Source organism: Phyllobates terribilis, unplaced genomic scaffold (genome assembly GCF_046119375.1).
Source record: "Phyllobates terribilis strain yellow unplaced genomic scaffold, ASM4611937v1 Scaffold_11__3_contigs__length_659146591, whole genome shotgun sequence".
In the NCBI taxonomy this organism is placed as follows: Eukaryota; Metazoa; Chordata; class Amphibia; order Anura; family Dendrobatidae; genus Phyllobates; species Phyllobates terribilis.
In genome coordinates, this window is record NW_027362771.1 from 498,566,219 (window position 1) to 498,582,389 (window position 16,171).

The 16,171-nt window shown below is 46.3% G+C and overlaps 1 protein-coding gene across 3 annotated transcripts in view; it reads right to left on the reverse strand.

Moving 5' to 3' along the window:
• Positions 1 to 16,171, reverse strand: part of UNC5D (unc-5 netrin receptor D) — a 1,016,051-nt gene that overhangs the window by 16,557 nt on the left and 983,323 nt on the right. The gene's annotated exons all lie outside the window — the stretch shown is intronic.

A 16,171-nucleotide genomic window follows, 5' to 3' on the forward strand; every position in this document is an offset into this window, starting at 1 on the left:
ACAGACTCACGTTCATAAAGATGAACAAATCATGGATCCGAAACGACTTTTCTACCCCTGTGTCATCCTGGGGAGAGTAAAAGCTTGATGATTGGTTAAAATCACCCTACCAACCGTTTTAAGCTTTCAAATTACTAATCATGTTTATCTGTATCTTGGCTGGAAAATAATTTGGGCTTTGTAGCAGTGTGCAGCACTGATTCTATTAGGCCATCTATAATAAGCTCCACCAGATTTAAAATTACTAATCATGTTTATCTGTATCTTGACTGGAAAATAATTTGGGCTTTGTAGCAGTGTGCAGCACTGATCCTATTAGGCCATCTATACTAAAGCTTCACCAGATTTAAAATTAATAATAATTTTTAGCTTCATCTAGCCCGGAAAATAATTTTGGGGCTCCGAGATGCGCAAGACACATAAGTGCCTTCTTGCTGCACTACCTGCAGCATGACCCTCATATTGTCAGAATTCGAAGTAATCATGACTACTGGGTTGCCACACTCTTAGATCCCCCAAACTTTTCGATCAACCTTTTCATTTTAATAAAGACCAAAAAAATGGTCATTTTTGAAATTATAAGCATTAGCAGGTTGTTAGAAACTGAAATCAAACAGTTTTCAACTCAAAACTTTATTCTAGGTGATGTTACATTTTCACATAGGACCCCTTGTTCGAAAGGAGCTTCTGAACTCTCTCGTCCATTGAATTTGTCAGGTTTTGGATGGTTTCTGCTTCAATTGTTTTGCATGAGGACAGAATACCCTCCCAGAGCTGTTGCTTAGATGTGAACTGCCTCCCGCCATCATAGACACTCCTTTTAATGATGCTCCAAAGGTTCTGAATGGGGTAGAGGTCAGGGGAGCATGGGGGTCACACCATAAGTTTGTCCCCTTTTATGCCCATATCAGCCAGAGATGCAAATGTTTTATGTGCAGCATGAGATGGTGCATTATCATGCAGAAAAATGATCTTGCTGTGAAATACACGGTTCTTCTTCTTGAACCATGGCAGGAAGTGCTGTTTGAGAAAATCCACATACATTATGGAGTTCATCTTTAGCGCCTTCAGGGATCCTAAAGGGGCCGACAATCTCTCTCCCCATGATTCCAGCCCAAAACATTACTCCACCTCCTCCTTGTTGGCGCTGTAGCCGTGTTTGCGTGGGGTGTCCATCAACCAGCCATCCTCCACTCCATCCATCTGGACCATCGAGCGCTGCACGGCACTCATCCGTGAACAAAACAGTTTTGAAATCAGTCTTCATGTAATGTTTGGCCCACTGGAGCCGTTTCTGCTTGTGTGAAGTGGATAGAGGAGGTCGACAGGATGGCATATGCACAGCTGCAAACCTCTGAAGGACCCTGCATCTTGTTGTTCGGGGGACGTTGGAGTCACAACCAGCTTCAAAAACTTGTCTGCTTCTATGACCAGGCTTTTTTGCCGCTGCTCTTTCAACCTGACTTAATTGCCTGTAGGAAAGAGTCCTCAATTTGCCCTTATCAGCACGCACACATGTGTACTGTGAATCAGCTACATACTTCTTGATTGCCAAGACACTTCATCCTGATCATCGCACAATGTTGATTGTAGTCATGCCTTGACCTAAACACTCCACAATTTGTTGCTTCACAGCAGCCGACACATCCTTTTTCTTTCCCATTTTGGCAGAAAATGTAGGCTGCTTAATAATGTGAGACAGCCTTCTTAAGTAGTCTTGCCTTTCATTGGACACACCTGCCAAACTAATTAGCACAGGTGTCTGCAATTGCTTACAGTGATATAAAGAGCCCTGACACACATCACCATCAATGAGTTTAACTGACAAACAAACAAATTCTTCCCTTATCACTCCTAAACACTTTTTGCATAATAATTTGGAACACAGTGTACATGTGCTTTTCCACAAAACACCAGTGGTTCACGTAGTGAATCTTACAGTTCTAACTTGCCAACCGTGGTCTGTATGGAGTTGTTCAATAAAGGGCCCAAAATTAAGATAACATAGATGGGAGAGGTCTCTATGAATAGGAATTCCTAAGTATTTGATACCCTGTGAGGGCCAGGCAAAGGGAAAGTTGGACTGGATGGAATCCTATATGGATTTGGGGAGGGAGACATCGAGGGCCTCAGACTTCGCTGCATTGATTTTAAAATTTGACCATGTAACAAAGTGATCTATTTCAGCCATAACAGCATGGATGGATATATGTGATTGAGTGATATATACTAGGACATCATCAGCAAATAGAGAGCACTTGTACTCGGTGCCTCCCACCTCAATCCACCTAATATTGGGGTTATGGCGAATTGATGAGAGCAGGTGCTCCGTCACTAGGATGTATAAGAGAGGGGACAGAGAACATCCCTGCCTTGCCCATTGGTGATTGTGAAAGGTGATGAAAATGTTCTGACGCGCCCCCTGGGCCTTGGGACACCCGGAGCCGGACCCTTTTTGGTGGATGCTGGTGGTTGTAGTCTCCGTGGCGGCAACCCGGTTCCGTGGCTCAGGGCGGTCAAACCAGTGGCGGAACTATTTATGTGGTTTTGATGTTTAAATGTCCGACTACGCCACCTGTGGATTGCGGTCAGAGTGAACCGCCGCTCCAGGGCAGACCGCTGAGGCTGGTGTTGTGGGTGCAGCAGAGCGTAGCATAACTCCCCACGGGAGGAGTATAGCCTCAGGGCAGTGTATGCGGAGGATGGGGGTGATGGTGCAGGGCAGCAGCAGTAATGACACGGAGTCAGTGATGCAGTCCAGGGCCTTTACTCACAGTTCTTATTATCCAGACCACGTCTGCAGGTAACGGCTGCCCACGTCGTACTGTGCTCACCAGGTGAGGGGCTCAGACAACTCCCAGATAACTTTGGAGTGCTTCACAGGACCCCCTTTGTGTGTCCTTTGTCTGGCCTTTCTTACCAACCCTTCTGTCCGGCTGCCTCGGGCCTCCTCTTGGTAAACTTGGCGCCAGTTTCCCTGACCCTATGTGGTGCCTTCCTAGCGGGTGTAGCGAGGGGCTGCGCCACATAAAATGTCACAGCCTCCTGTTTCTAGCTGAGGGTCGTTTCCTGCCTCCACTAGTTTCGGGGACCGGTCTCCCCCTTTGGCCTGACCCCTCCACGCAGGTGGATTCGGGCGTGCGGTGGCGACTCGCCCGTCCGCACCCCTGAGATCCCTTCTTTCCTCGTTCCTGGAGCCTTCTCCACTCCTCTTCCTTCCTTCTCCCTCTTCCAGGCCTGGGCCTCTGTTACTAGGCCCGCCTCCGGAGCAGAGCTCATGCAGAGCCCCTGCTCCCTGCCACTTCTGCTCAGACTTCTCTGCACTGAACTAAGATGGTGCCCACCTTTTATACTTCCTTCTCAATGCACCCAGGAACTGCTTCCTCCCTGCTCCTGCACTACAGGGTTCCCCTTCCTCAGTGTTCCCTCCCCCCAATCCAGCCAGGGACAGGGACTGTCGTGCCCATCTCAGGGGCATATTGGTCGCCCTGCCCCACGGCAATGTGGTGTAATGCATGCAGGTGTCGGGTCCTGATCCACACTACATCCGTACCTGAGAGTGAGATATCACACCTCTGGGTGAGGTGCAATACCTCTGTAGCAACCGAGCCCTCAGGGTGCTACAGTTCCATTTATCTTCAGCCTAGGTGACGTATTGCGATACAGGGCCGTGATTTTGGCTATAAAAGGGTCCCCTAGACCCCTACCCCAAGCTTTTTAAGAGAATCATATATGGCGTGCCAGGAGACTCTATGGAATGCTTTCTCAGCATCCAACGAGAGTATCTAATTACAAATTTTTAACTGCATCTAGCCCAGGAAATACTTTGTGCCTAGTAGCAGGGTCTGCTAGTCAGCGGATTATCCCGGCTGTTATGCAAGCTACACCACCTGTCGTTTGGACACTTCATTTTTTCAAAGGAAATGCTTCGGGACCACGGGATACTCAGTGAAGAGCATCAGGAGGCACCCCAAGGCATAGGGGCTCGGACTGGCAGTAGGATGCCTTGCGGTGGACAGCCGAGCTCGATCCTTATAAAAGCTTTTTAACTGCAGCAGCTTTAGTGGACGCTACTGGAGCTGGAATTACGCGGCTGCTGGCATGAGACTTGCCCTCCAATAGATCCTTGTAAATGGATTTAAAGTGTATTTATTCAAATTAGAGAGACAATTTAAATTAAAAAGCTTAGAGCTGCCTCCACCACAGGGGGGCTCGCTTGACCCACCAGCGGACAGGCACCAGTATTGGGAGAGGGGGGCTGGCCGTCAGGGTTCACCGCGGCTCTGGCACAAACTCGGCGACACGGAGGTGGCACGGGCAGGAGCGGACTGAACGTGTCGGCTTCTCACTTTTTGGATTTTAGAAGGGCATGACATGCCTATATCTGTGTCTCCCCCTCCTTTTACTCCTCCACCTCTTTTCTTTTCGCATGACTATATGTACTTGTCACTTTTCCATGTGTTAGTTGTGTCTTCTGAGCAGTTTGTCAGCTTTTGGACACCTTTGAAGGTGTTTTCTATGTGTTTCTATGTGTTTTTGTTTGCCTGCCATTGGTTTTAACGGTGTTCGAAGGTGTTCGACGAACAGTTCGACGAACAGTTCGGCGAACACACGGGTGTTCGACGAACCGAACCGAACTCGAACACTACGGGGGTGGCTCAACACTACTTTGAAAGTGTCCCCAATTGCAGTTGCAAAAACCATCAAGCGCTACAAAGAAACTGTCTCACATGGGGATCGCCCCAGTAAAGGAAGACCAAGAGTCACCTCTGCTTCTGAGGATAAGTTTATCCAAGTCACCAGCCTCAGAAATCGCAGGTTAACAACAGCTCAGATTAGAGACCAGGTCAATGCCACACAGAGTTCTAGCAGCAGACACATCTCTACAACAACTGTTAAGAGGAGAATTTGTGCAGCAGGCTTTCATCGTAAAATAGCTGCTAGGAAACCACTGCTAAGGACAGGCAACAAGCAGAAGAGACTTGTTTGGGCTAAAGAACACGAGGAATGGACATTAGACCAGTGGAAATCTGTGCTTTGGTCTGATGAGTCCAAATTTGTGATCTTTGGTTCCAACCACCGTGTCTTTGTGCGGCGCAGAAAAGGTGAACAGATGGACTCTACATGCCTGGTTCCCACCGTGAAGCATGGAGGAGGAGGTGTGATGGTGTGGGGGTGCTTTGCTGGTGACACTGTTGGGCATTTATTCAAAATTGAAGGCATACTGAACCAGCATGGCTACCACAGCATCTTGCAGCGGCATGCTATTCCCTCCGGTTTGCGTTTACTTGGACCATCATTTATTTTTCAACAGGACAATGACCCCAAACACACCTCCAGGCTGTGTAAGGGCTATTTGACCAAGAAGGAGAGTGATGGCGTGCTACACCAGATGACCTGGCCTCCACAGTCACCAGACCTGAACCCAATCGAGATGGTTTGTCGTGAGCTGGACCGCAGAGTGAAGGCAAAAGGGCCAACAAGTGCTACGCATCTCTGGGAAGTCCTTCAAGATTGTTGGAAAACCATTTCCGGTGACTACCTCTTGAAGCTCATCAAGAGAATGCCAAGAGTGTGCAATGCAGTCATCAAAGCAAAAGGAGGCTACTTTGAAGAAACTAGAATATAAGACATATTTTCAGTTGTTTCACACTTTTTTGTTAAGTATATAATTCCACATGTGTTAATTCATAGTTTTGATGCCTTGAGTGTGAATGTACAATTTTCATAGTCATGAAAATACAGAAAAATCTATAAATGAGAAGGTGTGTCCAAACTTTTGGTCTGTACTGTATACAGTGCCTACAAGTAGTATTCAACCCCCTGCAGATTTAGCTGGTTGACACATGTGGAATTAACTTGGCATTGTGACATTTGTACTGTAGATCAGCCTGGAAGTGGGAAATGCACTGCAGCAAATTTTTTTTTTTTTTTTTTTTTTAAACGTAAAAAGTTAATTCAGAGTGTCATTTATTATTCAACCCCTCAAACCACAAGAATTATGTTTGGTCCCCCTAAAGTATTAAGAAGTAGTTCAGGCACCAAGAATAATGAGCTTCACATGTGTGGATTAAAGATCTCTTTTGCCAGCCTTTTCTGACTATTTAAGACCCTCCCCAAACTTGTGAACAGCACTCAGACATGGTCAACATGGGAAAGACAAAGGAGCATTCCAAGGCCATCAGAGACAAGATTGTGGAGGGTCACAAGGCTGGCAAGGGGTACAAAACCCTTTCCAAGGAGTTGGGCCTACCTGTCTCCACTGTTGGGAGCATCATCCGTAAGTGGAAGGCTTATGGAACTACTGTTAGCCTTCCACGGCCAGGACAGCCTTTGAAAGTGTCCTCCCGTGCCGAGACCAGGCTTGTCCGAAGAGTCAAGGCTAACCCAAGGACAACAAGGAAGGAGCTCCGGGAAGATCTCATAGCAGTGGGGACATTGGTTTCAGTCAATACCATAAGTAACGTACTCCACCGCAATGGTCTCCGTTCCAGACGAGCCCATAAGGTACCTTTACTTTCAAAGCGTCATGTCAAAGCTCGTCTACAGTTTGCTCATGATCACTTGGAGGACTCTGAGACAGACTGGTTCAAGGTTCTATGGTCTGATGAGACCAAGATCGAGATCTTTGGTGCCAACCACACACGTGACGTTTGGAGACTGGATGGCACTGCATACGACCCCAAGAATACCATCCCTACAGTCAAGCATGGTGGTGGCAGTATCATGCTGTGGGGCTGTTTCTCTGCCAAGGGGCCTGGCCATCTGGTCCGCATCCATGGGAAGATGGATAGCACGGCCTACCTGGAGATTTTGGCCAAGAACCTCCGCTCCTCCATCAAGGATCTTAAGATGGGTCGTTATTTCGTCTTCCAACAAGACAACGACCCAAAGCACACAGCCAAGAAAACCAAGGCCTGGTTCAATAGGGAAAAAGTCAAGGTGTTGGAGTGGCCTAGTCAGTCTCCTGACCTTAACCCAATTGAAAACTTGTGGAAGGAGCTCAAGAATAAAGTCCACATGAGACACCCAAAGAACCTAGATAACTTGGAGAAGATCTGCATGGAGAAGTGGGCCAAGATAACTCCACAGACCTGTGCCGGCCTGATCAGGTCTTATAAAAGACGATTATTAGCTGTAATTGCAAACAAGCGTTATTCCACAAAATATTAAACATAGGGGTTGTATAATAATTGACCCACACTTTTATGTTTAAAATTTAATAAAATTCAACTGAGCAACATAACTTTTTGGTTTGTAAGATTTATGCTTCTGTTCATAAAACCTACTCTCGTTTGCAGTTTGAAGGCTCTAACTTATTTGCATCTTATCAAACCAGCGAAATCTGCAGGGGGTTAAATACTACTTGTAGGCACTGTATATATTTATTTAATGCAAAAACCTGATTTAAACAAAAGCTGAAAAGGGAGCTGAAAATACGCCATGGTCCTGATTCATTATTGCCATTTCTCTACTTTTCTGGAATAATTTGTTCTTTATAGCATTTCCGCCTTATTCTCTATAAGTTTTGCACCATTTTTTTAAAAGCAGGAATTTCTTTTTCCTATAAGTCTTTTTCTTGACAACTTTGCTTATCCAAATATTTTAGACAAATTCATGATATGAGACTTTTTAAAAAATTCCTGACTGGAGTAAAATTTGTGGTGGGTTTTTATTTTGTTGCAGATGAAATCTAACGGGCTACATTTTAAAGGATTATGTGACATTTCTCTAAGAAAATGAAAAACAAAGGAAAAAGAAAATAAAAAACAACACTTTTTACTTTGTGCAAAAATCTTCAATCCTCTGCACTATTTTGAAGACGCTGGTGCAATAAAACAGCATTAAAGACCTCAAGACAAAAAAAAAAGAAAAGTGAGTTAAAAAACGCAAATGGCGAATCAGGCCCATAGTCTTTAAAGGGGCATTTTCAAATCCCCTATTTATAATTTCCCAACTGCTGGGATCCCGACTAACCCCCAAAACCACAGCTATAAAGAGCCCCGTGTGACTGGATCTCAGGTAGTGATGAGCCGACCCAAACTTTCAAGTTTGGTGTTCATACCGGAGAGTTACTATCCGATGCTAAACGCTGAACACAGAATTTCTCTGAAAGTCCATTGCAATGAAGAGAGAGATCAAAAGTCCGGGTCCCTATTGTTTTCAATATGGCTATGGTTCAAGTTCGGGTACAGTTCTGGTACCCGAACCAAATTTTTTTTTATAAATTTCGTGTCAGGTACCCGAACCGAAACTTCATCGGGTCCTCTCATCCCTAATCTCAGTCTGATCATGAGCGTTGTCGTTCCATTTCCATTCATTTTTATGCCAGCGCTGTAGACTAGCTGAGTACAGCGCTCATCTATCTCTGGCAGTCCTGTTCACATGGGGCTCGTCATAGCGCCTGCATTTGGGATCTGTTGGGAAATTATTCTGCATCCCATGGATAGGGGATAACTTCCAAACTGGAGAATACCCCTTTTAAGAGGGAGTGTAGTGCAAGCAAAGCTGAGTAAATAATCATTAAGCAACACTTACGCATCTACGTCTCTAATGCATTCATACGCTGTCAATCAAAGGTATGTTATCACGACAACCCTTTTTCAATAAATATGCTTTCGATACTTGTGCAAAAATAATGTTATGATTGTGTAAAAGGTTGATTTACAACCACAGAAAAATAATTCAATCAGTCCTGTCGTCTTTCTGTGTAAGGTAATGACGGTAAACCCAGAAAATCCAGGGTCAAGCTAGTCTGTATTCCTCAGAACTCTCACAAGTTGGCATCATAAATATGGTGACAACCTGTGAAGTCAATGCTGTGACAGAATATGGGATTAATAGCCAGGTGCTACTGCTAATTATGATGGCTTTCTATAACCTATGTTCCCTGGTTTTTACATTATAGCAGTAATTGGCTGATCCTTCCTTGATAGATTTTTTCACACAATAAATGTGTCATGGTTCCTTCCTCCAGACGAGTGCTCACCACTCCGGGCAAGGAGGAATAAAATACAATAGTGGTAGTAGGATCTATATATACAGTAAGGCTGTTTCTACACTTTTTTCTCCCAACCTATATTGTAAATTGAGTATGTGATGGATTACATATAGTGGCATTATTCACCCGTAGACATCCACGGTAAAAAACAATTACCATACAGTGTAAGTGTTTTAAGTGGAAGTAGTCTACTATGCTTTTGCATTCATTTTTTGCTATATCCTGGTATATCCTGGGGTGGACTGAGCACAAGAAGACAGTGTCTAATGTGAACCTATACACTCTGAATGACCATCTCAAACATGATGTGTACAGGGCTTTAGATAGTTTGCAATTAAAAACTCGTTTGGCCAATAGCTATTCCCCCTCTTTCCACCATACACGTGCACGCCCCACTTGGCCGAGCATACTTGTTTTTTTCCATGAGGAGAGATAGATGCTGCCAGAAACCTCTGATGGCAGATTATCTTCTTAGGGCCCTTTTACATTGTGTTTTCTTCTACGCTCAGTGGTCTCACTGGTACTTATGTCAGAACCCCCCGCAAATCCTGAATAGGCTGTATATCTCTATTGCAGGTGGACACCAAGTCATAGTCTACTACGTCTACCTCCATCAGGTGCATGACAGAGCACACAGCGACTCAGTCTGCACCATTATAGTTGATGGATCCTAAGGTGGATACAACCGAATCCCATTTTGCGAAAGGCTCAGACATAAAACTCAAAGGGGACACTGAATGTAGGAGGAAATGCTTGGATTTGGAGCATTTATAACCCACGTGCAGATTACAGAATGTAAATAATATCATGCAGGAAAGGCTGCTGGCCCTTGAAGCCATTTCTGCTGAGCAAATGTATGACTACCAGTGATGAGCGAGCATGCTCGCTACTGCTCGGTGCTCGCCCGAGCATCTCATTGCTCGAGTTGCTCGGCGCTCGCCGAGTATTTCCGGGTTGCTCGGGCGGGAACTCGGGTCTCCTCCCTGCATGTTTGGTGCTCTTTAGAGAGCCAATGAACATGCAGGGATTGCCTGCCATGCACTGTAATGCCGTAGCCATGTTGGTTGTGGGCATTACAGTGATTGGCTGGCCGCACAGCGTCATTAGGTCTATATCAGACCTGGCGCCGCCATGCTCGTCACAGTCACTCCGGATCAGACAGTGTAGGGAGAGCTGCTACTGCGTTAGGGAGAGATTTGGTTGTGTATTAGGTAGTGTAGGGAAAAAAAACGTACATTACACATATCCATCTTAACAAACAGTCCTTCTGAGGACTAATTCATCTGCAGAGATATCAGGCAGGCAGGGTGTATAGGCAGGCAGTGTATATGTAGCGCCCCGAGGGTTCAGTTGCTACAGAGGTGTGATATTTCACTCCCAGGTAAGGATGGAGTATGGACCAGGGCTCAGTTAGCTGCATACACCACACACACCCTATTTCCGGGGGACAGCTCGACGGTGCTCCCATTTATATATATGCAGGCACAACTGACTATGTGCATGGCTGGAGTGGGGAGGGGGAGGAAAATCCAGTGATGTAGGAGCAGAAGGGGACGGTTTCTGGAGCATAGGAAGTAGCTCATTGGTTGCAGGTCACCTGAGCTCAGACACAGTGAAGCAGATAAAAGGTGGGGGCCATCTTAGGAGAGGAGTGAGTTGAGAGAGAGAAGGAGTTCAGCCAGAGAGGGCTGACAGTGAGCTGTGGCTCAGCCTGAGCTCAGCTCCACGGGGCAGGCCTAGGGTGAAGGCCGGAGCCTGAAGGGAGAAGAGGAGAAGGAGAAGGAAGGAAGAAAGGTGGAGTGAAAGAGGAGTAGAATGGCTCCAGAAACAAGAAGGCAGAAGGGACCCTAAGAACCCACGAGATAACGGGTGAAGGGTCAGGCAGAATAAGGGTACCGGATTCCCAAGTTGGTGGAGGTAAATTATCCCTCAGCCAAAGACCGGAGGTCGTGATCATCTATTGGTGTGACCCCCTGCTACATCCACTAGGAAGGCACCACATAGGGTCAGGGAAACCGGCAACAGGTTTCACCAAGAGAAGGCCCGAGGCAGCTGGACAGAAGTGTGGTCACTGGTGGGGCACGAGAGGCCAGAGAAAGGATAAAAGGGGGTCCTGTGCCATACTCCTGAATTGCCTGTGGGTTGACCGAGCTCCTCACCTGGTGGACGCAGCACGGCTCGGGCAGTCATTCCCTGCAGAAGTGACTCGGATAACAACTGTGAGTAAAAGACCCTGGACTGCATCACTGACTCTGTGTGATTTATGCTGCGTCTGCACCATCACCCCCAGCATCTCTACACGCTGCCCTGAGGCTACACTCCTCCCGTGGGGAGTTATACTATCTCTGCTGCACGCACCATCAGCCTCAGTGGACTGCCTTGCAGCGCGGTTATAATAGCCACAATCCACGGGTGGCGTAGTCGGACATTTTCTAGCTCTAAATATAGACTGCCACAGCATTTGGTCTGACCACCCTGAGCCACGGGATCGGGTTGCCACTACTGCCCCCAACATTGCACTGAAGCCCGGTTCCGGGTACCCCACGGCTCAGGGGGCGAGTCATATATAGCAGACTGCAGTGCATATAGCACAAGAGGCACCATTCCAGTTCTGCCTTCTGCTGCTGTTAGATATTTTTGGAAATAGGCCCAGGTCTGAGGGTCCAGGAATACTTTTCTTTGGATATTAATCCTCATTATTTGCTTAAAACGCAATCCAGAGAACACAGTTTTTTCTGCGCCATTTGCTTGTTGGCACTGCAGAATACAGCCAGCTCCTTTCCATATTAGAGCGCCAGGAATCCATCTATTTAAAACTGTGTTTTCTCCATCAAACGGATCACATATACATTGTCAGAAAATACTGCCATTTATGGCGTCCATTAAAAATTTCCTTTAGTGTGTCAGTGAAGCAATTCACAGCCGTTGGCTGTTCAAACTACTTACCTACAGGCCAGGTATTTAAAACTCTGTTTTCTCCGTCACATGGATCACATATACGTTGTCAAAAAATACTGCCATTTCTGGCCTCCATTAAAAATTTCCTTTAGTGTGTCAGTGAAGCAATTCACCGCAGTTTGCTGTTCAAACTACTTACCTACAGGCCAGGTATGTAACACTCTGTTTTCTCCATCACACGGATCACATATAAGTTCGCTCCAAACTCAGTTATTTGTAGTGAGCATGGAAGATACTGTCCTTCATTTAAAATGGGCAAGGCACGTGGCAAGGGACGGGAAACTGGACGTGATGGTAATGATGCATGCAGAGGCTGAGGACAAGGCCGTGGGCAAGCCAAAATTGTGCCACAACAAACATCCACATCTTCTCACCTCACCTTCCTGTCCCAATTTCTAGGGGACCGCGGCACAACACTATTGAACCCAGAGCATTCTCAAAAGGTTGTTGGTTAGATAGCGGATAATGATTCCAGTCACTTAACCACCACCACCACCCTGTCTTCCACACGGTCAAGTCTCAGTAGCCGTGAGACAGCACCGCATACTCCTCACCCTGATCCTCCTTCCTCCCACCATGCCGAGTACCCAGAAACAACTGATCCCACACTTGGACACTCTGAAGAGCAGTTCACTTTTCCATTCATAGATTCGGGCCTCTCGCCCTGTCCACTTGAAGCTGGGCAAGAGGAGATCGTGTGTAGCAATGCCCAAATATTTGAGCAGCCACGGTCATATGAAGGCGACGGTGGGAAAGTGTCTCAAGACGACCAACACCACCTTGTCTTCCACACGGTCAAGTCTCAGTAGCCGTGAGTCGGGACCGCATATTCCTCACCCTGATCCTCCTTCCTCCCACCATGCCGAGTACCCAGAGACAACTGATCCCACACTTGGACACTCTGAAGAGCTGTTCACTTTTCCATTTATAGATTTGGGCCTCTTGCCCGGTCCACTTGAAGATGGGCAAGAGGAGATTGCGTGCAGCGATGCCCAAATATTTGAGCAGCCACGGTCACACGAAGGCAATGGTGGGAAAGTGTCACAAGAGGTGGATGATGATGAGACACAATTGCCAGAAAGTCAGGAGGAGGACCAGGATGCGGAAGTGGAAGACGAGGTGGTGGATGATATAGTAACTGACCTAACCTGGCAGGGGGACATGCAGAGCGAGGACAGCAGCACACAGGGGGAGGGAGGCAGAGCACCCCAACAGGCAGGAAGAAGCAGTGTGGTGGCCGCAGACAGAAGGCAGGCAACCGTTCCCCCATAAAACCAAGACAAAGGAAGTTGCCGGTATACCTGTTAGGTCTTCCCGAGTCTGGTTGTTTTTAAAGACTCTGCCGATAACCCCAAAAAGGCCATTTGCACCACCTGCCAGGCCATCATCAGCAGGGGTGGCAAAATGACCAGCCTGACCACCACCAACATGATCATGCACATGGCAGCAAAGCACCCAACTTTGTGGGCCAAACCCCAGGGTCCAGGAACAGTGTCTGCGGGTGGCACCATTGCTTCTTCCGCTGTTGTGCATGCAAGCCAATCTCCTGTCCATGGTGCATGCGAAGACGCCTCCTGCCCTGCACCTGTCATTGCACACTCTCAAGTAGCAGCATCAGGAAGCACGTCCATGTCCTTATCTCAGCGCAGCATTCAGTTGTCCATACCCCAGTCCTTGGAGCGCAAGCGCAAATATACAGCCAACGCCCCACCGGCCGCACTACTAAATTCTCACATTTCACGACTGCTTGCGCTCGAAATGTTGCCTTTTAGGCTTGTGGAGACGGAAGCATTCCACAACCTGATGGCGGCGGCCGTCCCTCGGTACTTGGTCCTCAGCAGCCACTATAACTCCCAGTGTGCCATCTCCGCATTACACAAGCACGTGTCCCAAAACATTAGCCGTGCTCTCAACAACAATGTTACAAGTAAAGTCCACCTGTGGCCCTGCTCCATGTGTCTTTAAATTCTTAGAGGGTTTTTTTCTAAAATTGGTCAGCCGTTGGACTCACTGCATGCCCTATAACTGTATAGCAGACTCTCTCCTTTCTAATGGGAACATGTCGTACCTTGTTACTGTGGCCCTGCTCTATGTGTCTTTAAATTTTTAAATTTTTCCAAAATTTTGGCAGCCCTTGCAGTCACAGCATGGGCATTACCACTATAGGAGACCTGCTCCTTTATAATGGAAACATTTTTTTTACTGAGACCCTCCTCTATGTCTCTTCAAAGGGGTATTGGGTTGCGTCCAAATTTTTGGCAGTCCTTCCAGTCACTGGATACGCAATAACAGTATAGGAGACCCACTTGTTAATAATGGGAACAACAAAGCATAGCCGGCTGATGGCGCTCTAATAATAGCTAGGGCCGACTGCTAGCCTTTTAAGAATAGTAAGGGCTGTCTGATGTCCCTATAAAAATAGGCTTTATGACTTTCAGAGTCCCTCCATCATAAATAAAACAGGATGTGTCTGATAATGTGTCACACACCACATTGCCAGATAAGGTTGTAAAATGTTAAAATGACATTTCCTGGTGAATTCATTTGTCTTAAAAAATAACAGAAAAAAAACAAAGCAATAGGATAAGAGTGTGATTTGCATAATTGACTCTGTTCTCTCGGATGAGAGGAAATATTCTTGTGTGACCCTAGCCCAGGCGTCCCCAACCTGTAGCTCAAGAGCCACATGTGGCTCGCAGTCCCATGAATTGTGGCTTGCGGCTGTCTGCCGGCTTGTTGCATTAGCTCCCTCTCTAGCAAACAGGTATGAAGAGGACATCTCAAAATGGTGAATTTTGTGAGTAACCCTGCACAGAAGAGCAGATCTGAATGCACATATACTGGCCTTAAAGGTTTAGAGATAGTTTAAGTATAGTACACTAAAGACAGGATGATACTATCGATCAGCAGATGTGCTTGAAGCTGCATACGACTGCGTTGGGAATGCTTGATGGGAGAATTCTGAATGGGGGTATTATGGGAACCCTTGGATCTTAGTATTCTGCTTCGGGGTGATTTCTGTTGAAAAGCTTTGGTTATCATTATTGTAATGGGAGCTTTGGTTGCCACTACTGTGAAGGGCGCAGGAGCTGGATGTGACTCACGACTCTCTTTTGGAGCTGAATGTGGCTCTCAAGGCCAGAAAGATTGGGGACCACACCCTTAGCCTAACTGAGATTAATGCTACGGTCTTCATGATATATCCATGTGCACAGTCTTTACTCCACACCAGGTTGGGGAATCAATTTCTCCTTCATTTTTACAGAATGATTGTGACCTGCTAAGTGTGGCTGACTGCGAAGACTGAAGCTGTTTGAGAGTGCATCAAATTGCTGCAATTTACTCTTAAGAATTACATTTTTACAATATTAGTCATTTGCTTTTTTCAGCCAAACACCATGAAGTTCTAAGTCAAACCCAAATTAGCCTAACGTCACCTATAGATTTTGCTGCCATTGGCACGGTATACTTGTCCAGTTGCCGCTGGCTTCATCTCCTCCGTACAGACATATAAATGAGTGCCCTGAGCTGTCATTACTGCAGCAGGTGCACAGCTCGGATTTGGAGCATTTATAACCCACCTGCAGATTAGAAAATGTGAATAATACCATGCAGGAAAGGCTGCTGGCCCTTGAAGCCGTTTCTGCTGAGCAAATGTATGACTACTGGGTGATCTGCACTCTTCCTACCGCTCGCTGAAAAGGCAAGCAGGCACAATTTTCTAAGTCTCTCTTTCTGCGCTCCTTTTAAGGAGACAGCTGTGACTATTTTTCTTAAAAAAAAAAAAGCTCACCCAGTGACAAAAAGAATACAGGAAATAATCAAGTCGCAGAGCGAAATGTCAAGGCGGCAGTAGGGCCACTTGAGCTGCAAGCTATTCCCATCACAAACATCTTGGCAATGTTATTTTTCAAAGCGGGCACTGTTCAAATGGAAACAAGCTGTACTGTGTTACTGTGCCTGTAAGTAGGAAGATAAAAGGCCAGATCGAAGCACAAGCTAGAATTGGGTTTTTAGAAACCTGCAGACTAAGAAAAGTGTTTGGAAGGAGGTGAGGCACATTACTATGTGCAGAAAGCATTCATTTGCCCAAGTGTTCTGTACTTTTAGTACCTGTATCTTCTGTATTTTTAGAGTTAAAGAACAAAGGCTTAAATGCGTGTCTTAAAATATAATCCTAGACACTGGACCATAAAGGGTAAATCTCAAGAT